This window comes from Topomyia yanbarensis, chromosome 3, assembly GCF_030247195.1.
Source record: "Topomyia yanbarensis strain Yona2022 chromosome 3, ASM3024719v1, whole genome shotgun sequence".
In the NCBI taxonomy this organism is placed as follows: Eukaryota; Metazoa; Arthropoda; class Insecta; order Diptera; family Culicidae; genus Topomyia; species Topomyia yanbarensis.
The window spans coordinates 234,682,248-234,690,234 of record NC_080672.1 but is presented as its reverse complement, the minus strand read 5'-3'; the positions used below and the strand labels follow the sequence as shown (position 1 = coordinate 234,690,234).

Here is a 7,987-nt window from a genome sequence, read left to right as displayed (position 1 = left end):
GGAATCTACTACACAATTGTTTTGATTATTTCCCAACAAATCGCGCAAAAATCTGTTATGTACAGCACCGCGCAAATAATTGACGTTGGAAAACAAATCGGCAACTTCAGTTGCCAAACACTTGTGGTTTTTGTTTGAAGCGAAACTGAGTCAGTTCCTAAACCCAACTGCTGTCAAAATGTATGAACTGACAGCGGTTGCGGTTAGAACCTGACTCAGTTTCAGGTTCAATCGAAATCGCCATTAGAAACGATCGAAGCATTTTTCCGTCAATGTCACTTTTCTGATTCAAATTTTTGTAGGTGCTTTCTTCCGTCCAATTGATCAGTTTATTTTAGAGTTTTCGATTGAAGGAACTGGTGTAGTTTTTTGCACTGAAATTGCACTTTTCTTGCAGAAGTGTTGTCAAAACACCGACACCATGTTCCATTGATAGGAACTGCAATAAAAAGCGCAATTCCAGTGCAATTTTGGGGCAGAGATTTGGCACCGAAAATTTTGTCGGTGCGAGACTCACCAACACAGACCAACACCAATCACGCAAACGTCAAAGCAACGCTCAAAATGGATGAGTAAACAAACCGGTTATCGCAGATAAACGAATATAACTTTATTTATTTCATCTGAAATACTATTACTTGTTATAATTACAGAAAACGAACCAAAAAAGGAAACCGACGAACAACAGACGAAACCTAGGACGAAATCGTTGCCCGTTATCACTATCAACGGTAAGGATTTCTAGGTTCTGAAAAAGCTCGGTTCCGGTAGCTCCAGTTCAGTGTTTTCGGCCAAACAAATGGGGACGGGCGTTGAATGTGCATTGAAGGTAGGTGTTCGGGAAGGAATAATTTCAAAAAAATACCTCAAACCCATTGTTTTCAGTTGTTGAATCTCGAAGGCGATTCCAGCATAGTGGAAGGCTACTTAAACGAAACGAAACTGTTATGACTAGTGAATATTTATAGAAGAAAATCAGTTCCGTGTAATCTAATCGAAGCGATAAACTTTTAGTTGTCATGTTCCGGAGTCTAACCAACTTTACCTGGTTATGGAAAAGGGTAATAGTGATCTGCACAAAATCGTGCAAAGCTACCGCAAGGATATCCCGCTGTACACTCTCATGCAAATTTGGTACCAGATGATACAGTGTGTGCACTACATTCACAAGCACGGTATCATCTATCTGGATCTCAAACCGGCTAACTTGGTAAAAGGTTGCGTGAAGCTGATTGATAAGTAACTATTTATACAAATGAAACTGTACAAAATTATGTTGTAGAACAATCCATCGACCCGAGTCGGAATCAGTTTTGTCATTTAAACAGAAATTCCTTCGAAAGCCCAACGTGCCCTGTATATCATCTGGCCGTTGTCTTCCCTATTGAAATTTTGCTTTCTACCTTCATTCGACAAAATTCGCAACTGATTCTTGACAACCGAGATCAGCCCCAATAAAGTAAATGCCCGCATAAAAAACATTAGTTGCACTAAGCATTATACACTAACCATTCAAGTAATAGTTATCGTAAGCTTATCGTCGGAGTACCTCAATAATTGTCGTTTTAATAATATATGCAGTATGATAACAATACTGAAAATCCTCCCATAATTATGCAATTTTCAACTAAGTTGTTCCTTATAAAAAAAGCTACACAACATGAAGCTTTGAGGTACGGAGAGTAGATGTGGGAGTTTTAAGGGGCCATACACTAATTACGTAAGGGAATATGGAGGGAGGGGGAGTTTCAAAATATCTTACGAATTCTTATCTAAGGGGGAGGAAGGGTTTGTCTTTTCTTACGTAATTTAAAACAAGTATGAAAAATGAAATCAATAATAAAAATATTATTTTCATAAGAAAAGGGTACTATTTCTTATTTCTGCTTTGAACATGTATACTACACAAAACGAGCATATACTGTACATCATGGTCAAGGAAGGGCGGACCTCGAATTAAAGTATTTTCCGGCAGGATATGATTTCTAAATTAGTTATGGAATTTTGTTGATTGTTGGCAGCGTGAGGAGCGACTTAATTGTCGATGGTGTTGGAGCAGTTATAAAAATTTCTTGACTCTTAATGGTACATTGTTCTGTTCAGGAACTAGAGTCACAATATGTCTTACAAGTTAGGAAGAGCATGCCGTATTAACATATTTGTATTTGGTATGATCTTACGCAGGGGGAGGGGGAGTTTACCAAAATCTTACGAACTCTTATCAGGGGGGGGGGAAGGTTGAAAAGTTCTAAAAAAGCCTTACGTAATTAGTGCATGGGCCCTAATTGAATTATATTTTTTTTCATTTTCGATTTTTCATATATTTCACTATAGAAACTTCTAAATTCTTGTGTGGGAGCTAGAGTTATTGGAAAAGCTCATATTTGGCATATGGTTTGTAGAGCTAATGCGCTATAGGGGTGGAGATGGTGTAGTTGGTAAATCGATTGCCTTGTACGCAGCTCACCTGGGTTCAATTCCCAACCCCGCACATAGGGTTAGAGATTTTTCTAAAGAGGTTTCTCTAACCCGACAAAGAGGCGAATGACCATTCCATTCCATAACTAATTTAGGAACCATATCCTGCCGGAAAATACTTTAATTCGAGGTCCGCCATTCCTTGACCATGATGTACAGTATATGTGTACATCATGGTCGTTTTGTGTAATATATATGTTCAAAGCAGAAATAAGAAATAGTACCCTTTTCTTATGAAAATAATATTTTTATTATTGATTTCATTTTTCATACTTGTTTTATATTACGTAAGAAAAGACAAACCCTTCCTCCCCCTTAGATAAGAATTCGTAAGATATTTTGAAACTCCCCCTCCCTCCATATTCCCTTACGTAATTAGTGTATGGCCCCTTAAAACTTCCACATCTACTCTCCATACCTCAAAGCTTCATGTTGTGTAGCTTTTTTTTATAAGGAACAACTTAGTTGAAAATTGCATAATTATGGGAGGATTTCCGGTATTGTTATCATACTGCATATATTATTAAAACGACAATGATTTTGGTACCCCGACGATAAGCTTTACGATAACTAATATTTGAATGGTTAGTGTATAATGCTGAGTGCAACTAATGTTTTTTATGCGGGCATTTACTTTATTGGGGCTGATCTCGGTTGTCAAGAATCAGATGCGAATTTTGTCGAAAGAAGGTAGAAAGCAAAATTTCAATAGGGAAGACAACGGCCAGATGATATACAGGGCACGTTGGGCTTTCGAAGGAATTTCTGTTTAAATGACAAAACTGATTCCGACTCGGGTCGATGGATTGTTCTACAACATAATTTTGTACAGTTTCATTTGTATAAATAGTTACTTATCAATCAGCTTCACGCAACCTTTTACCAAGTTAGCCGGTTTGAGATCCAGATAGATGATACCGTGCTTGTGAATGTAGTGCACACACTGTATCATCTGGTACCAAATTTGCATGAGCGTGTACAGCGGGATATCCTTGCGGTAGCTTTGCACGATTTTGTGCAGATCACTATTACCCTTTTCCATAACCAGGTAAAGTTGGTTAGACTCCGGAACATGACAACTAAAAGTTTATCGCTTCGATTAGATTACACGGAACTGATTTTCTTCTATAAATACTCACTAGTCATAACAGTTTCGTTTCGTTTAAGTAGCCTTCCACTATGCTGGAATCGCCTTCGAGATTCATCAACTGAAAACAATGGGTTTGAGGTATTTTTTTTGAAATTATTCCTTCCCGAACACCTACCTTCAATGCACATTCAACGCCCGTCCCCATTTGTTTGGCCGAAAACACTGAACTGGAGCTACCGGAACCGAGCTTTTTCAGAACCTAGAAATCCTTACCGTTGATAGTGATAACGGGCAACGATTTCGTCCTAGGTTTCGTCTGTTGTTCGTCGGTTTCCTTTTTTGGTTCGTTTTCTGTAATTATAACAAATAATAGTATTTCAGATGAAATAAATAAAGTTATATTCGTTTACCTGCGATAACCGATTTGTTTACTCATCCATTTTGAGCGTTGCTTTGACGTTTGCGTGATTGGTGTTGGTCTGTGTTGGTGAGTGCACTGGCTCGCACCGACAAAATTTTCGGTGCCAAATCTCTGCCCCAAAATTGCACTGGAATTGCGCTTTTTATTGCAGTTCCTATCAATGGAACATGGTGTCGGTGTTTTGACAACACTTCTGCAAGAAAAGTGCAATTTCAGTGCATAAAACTACACCAGTTCCTTCAATCGAAAACTAAAATAAACTGACCAATTGGACGGAAGAAAGCACCTACAAAAATTTGAGTCAAAAAAGTGACATTGACGGAGAAATGCTTCGATCGTTTCTAATGGCGATTTCGATTGAACCTGAAACTGAGTAAGGTTCTAACCCCAACCGCTGTCAGTTCATACATTTTGACAGCAGTTGGGTTTAGGAACTGACTCAGTTTCGCTTCAAACAAAAACCACATAAGTGTTTGGCAACTGAAGTTGCCGATTTGTTTTCCAACGTCAATTATTTGCGCGGTGCTGTACATAACAGATGTTTGCGGGATTTGTTGGGAAATAATCAAAGCAATTGTGTAGTAGATTCCGTAGAGGATATGATTTGTTACCTTTTATGTGTAGTCCTAAATAAGTCGGAATTACAGGATGTATCCACGAATAATATGGCTGGCTCACAAATGGTCGCATTTTTAATGTCAACGTGGTCATTTCTTGTACACAATCCTTTAATTTTTTTGAACAATTGGCATGTTCTCGTTTGTATTTTGTTTGTCTAGTGCACTTAATTTATCCAACGAATGTGGGAAATTGTGGAATCGTGTGTTAGTATAGTGGAACAAGATCTCTGACCTAAAGTCGAAATGAAAGTCAGATTGTGGTAAGTTTTTGTGTGCAATACAAATTTCACCATCGATTCTTCCTATAGTTTGGTGGTGATTACCCACACTCAAAAAAGTAAACGTTATGCCTATTGATTTTACACATAGATTTTTGCAATTAACGGAGGCATATAGACACTATTTGCTGGTACATAAACCCAATGTGTGTATTTATAAGAATTAATCTTACATTCACATTTCATAACTATTAGGCACATAAAACCCCATTCTATAACAATATGCACATATAACTTATGTGTGTGCATACATGGTTTATACAGTTGACACATACACGGTAAAAAAAAAACTTTACCCATTTTATGTATTCAAATTGCCCATTTTCGGAAGTTATTCGAGCTGTCATTTTGTTTATTTTTTGTTCCTTATAATGAGTACTTTTTATCCATTTCACAACTACTCGATGAGGTAATGTCAATGTGTATGTTGATCTTGATAATGGGTGAAAAATCCTTAAGCATTATTACAAGCGAGTTAACCTGCAAACTAAGGATCGTAGTGGAACCTGCAAATTATCGCCCTGCATCGGAGTCCGTGGCGGAAACGGAACATTTCGGCAATGCTCCGAAATCAACGTCTGTTTAGGCTACTGAGGATGTTGAAAATATGCGCCAGTTCGGCATTTTTGGAGCAGCCAAAAGATCCAGCCATCAAAAATATACCCAGTTGGCGGATTTATTTTGTTAAGTAGTTTTAGAATAGGATTTCTATCTAGATTCCTATACTTTTATAAGGAAACAATAATGTGAAATGCATGTTATTTTTCATGAATTCAATTCATGAATGGGTATTTTTTACGCATATATATATATATATATATATATATATATATATATATATATATATATATATATATATATATATATATATATATATATATATATATATATATATATATATATATATATATATATATATATATATATATATATATATATATATATATATATATATATATATATATATATATGAGTGCGCGACGTTTGACATACATACGTTAGGCATAATGGACGATAGGCATAATTCACAAAAATATATAAGTAATCGCAAGGCTTTCTTTATTGTAGATTCTTTATTCATTCCATGAATATTTTAATCAACGGAATATTTTGAACCTTGAATAAGGAAGAAACGTGGACAACTGTATTTGTTTCGGTAACTCGTCACATTACACGAAAAATCTCTCCCTCGTATCAGACAGTTTCCATAGTTCTATCATTGATGGCCTCAAGAATATATTCATTAAACTGAATAATATGGAAGGTAATCGATATAGAAGTAGCAAGATTCGCACATTCGTTGAATGAATGATGAAATGCTTCCTTCTTTCTTTCATGAGCTGTACTTCAAAGCATATATTTTCTTTAAGGTAAATATTACGTGTTTTTAACATACCTACTAACATAAATTGAAGGTGCTCTGTAAACACATTAACTTATATAGAACTTTTTACATTAAAATTTATAATATTGATGCTGCTCCTGATGTTTTGTGCTCCATCAAGTCTACACTAGTAAAAGCCTCTGAAATTCAAAAAATATCTATTTCCTCCGTGTAATTGAGCAAAAGGCAAAACTTACGTTGAAAAATTCACCAGATTGGAATTGGTTTCACTTCTTCACGATTCATCGTCGCATCACTTAAGGGTTATGTGTAAATCACATAGGTTCTACAGTACGTCAGATGTGGTTTACAGGAACCACGTGATATATATCGATAGGTGAAATTTATTCATTTACGTGAATAATCACTTAAAATCAAAGTAATTTATTTGTTGATTGAAATTCTACAATATCAAAAAACTCAAGTGTATAGGCTCATAACACCCGAGGCCATCACCGCCGAAAAATAAATCTCTCTAAGCGATATATGAAAATTTATGCCTAATTAAACACCCTATATATATTTCTGGGATGTCACCATACCCAGAGATAGCATAAGGGTTAGTACATTGGGTCGGAGTCTCAAAGGTTGCGAGTTCCAATCTCGCCTCTGGGGGATTTTTTTTCACATGATTGATTAGCTTCACTTACCATTTTCGAAACAAAAATTATTTTTAAATCCCTTTTTTTAAATATGCGCTTTGGATAAGTTCTCGGTGACGCACTCGTGTCCAGTTGGCATGAATATTAACAGTGCAAAAATACCAATTAAATATTTTTGAGATTCACTCCAAACGAAGACAATTTATTTCTTGTGTATTTCGTCAATACAGGTGATATTTACTTTGTCCTTTCGTCTGAAAGATTTTGAAAATTAGCTTTTGAATATGCAGTACACGTCGGAGTCAAAATGCCGGGGCATTGAGATTGAAATGTAATGGCAAATGTCGTGTAATATACAGTTTTATAGATTAGATATTCAGCGCTTTCCATTAGGAAATCTGAAAAAATTGAATTTTCATTTGATTGCTTATTTTCTGGCGTACATCTAACTCTCAATATCAAACGAAAAATTACACACTTCTCAGCGGGCCTACTGCAAGTATCATCCGCATGGCCGTTTCCACATTTACCGCACCGTTGCTTGTTGCTACAGTAGGTGGCCGTGTGACCTACTTGTGTGCTTGCAATTCATGACCCGCGGTACAAACAGACGCACAGATAGACGAACTCCTCCCACTTCAACGTAGCTCGGAAGTGCAGATCCAGCGAAGGTTATGCGAAACGAGTGTGATGGATAGTAATTCCCATCTTCGATGGACTTTGAGTGCAATTGCTTGCGTTCCAAAATCTTAACTGATTGAAGGTTAGGGTCATTAAAGCGGCCAACCCCATCATTCATCAGATCATCGACAGTTAGACCCGCATCATTTACCACACCGTCGATCTCCACATCACGAGAAGGAATGTAGACGCGATACTCCATCGTAAATAGGCTATTACTAAGGATATCATTGGCCTGTTTCAAGTCAGTAACGACTACGCGCAGTTTATCTGACTGTACCTTTTTAATTTCGGTTACGGCCGAGTGACGTTTTGTCAGCTCCCGTGCAACAGTTATGCTGTTTAACGGTTTATTTTTGGGCCGAAAGTATACCACCCAAGGACCAGCGGATCAATCCTGGTAAACCTTGACTCGGGGGGGGGGGGGGCTGTG

The 7,987-nt window shown here is 36.9% G+C and overlaps 2 long non-coding RNA genes across 3 annotated transcripts; one reads left to right on the top strand and one right to left on the bottom strand.

Moving 5' to 3' along the window:
• The first annotated feature begins 656 nt into the window (after positions 1–656).
• Positions 657–1,293, top strand: LOC131692269 (uncharacterized). Its single transcript, XR_009305945.1, has 3 exons — positions 657–829; positions 886–954; positions 1,015–1,293. It is a non-coding gene; the product is annotated as an uncharacterized LOC131692269 (long non-coding RNA).
• A 1,985-nt stretch (positions 1,294–3,278) lies between these two features.
• On the bottom strand, positions 3,279–4,705 carry LOC131692268 (uncharacterized). Of its 2 annotated transcripts, XR_009305943.1 has the most exons (5): positions 4,255–4,705; positions 3,979–4,182; positions 3,744–3,919; positions 3,618–3,686; positions 3,279–3,557 (listed from the first exon to the last, which is right to left on the bottom strand). It is a non-coding gene; the product is annotated as an uncharacterized LOC131692268 (long non-coding RNA). The 2 variants fall into 2 exon arrangements; XR_009305942.1 differs by having other exon boundaries at positions 3,979–4,700.
• Between the last annotated feature and the right edge of the window lie 3,282 nt (positions 4,706–7,987).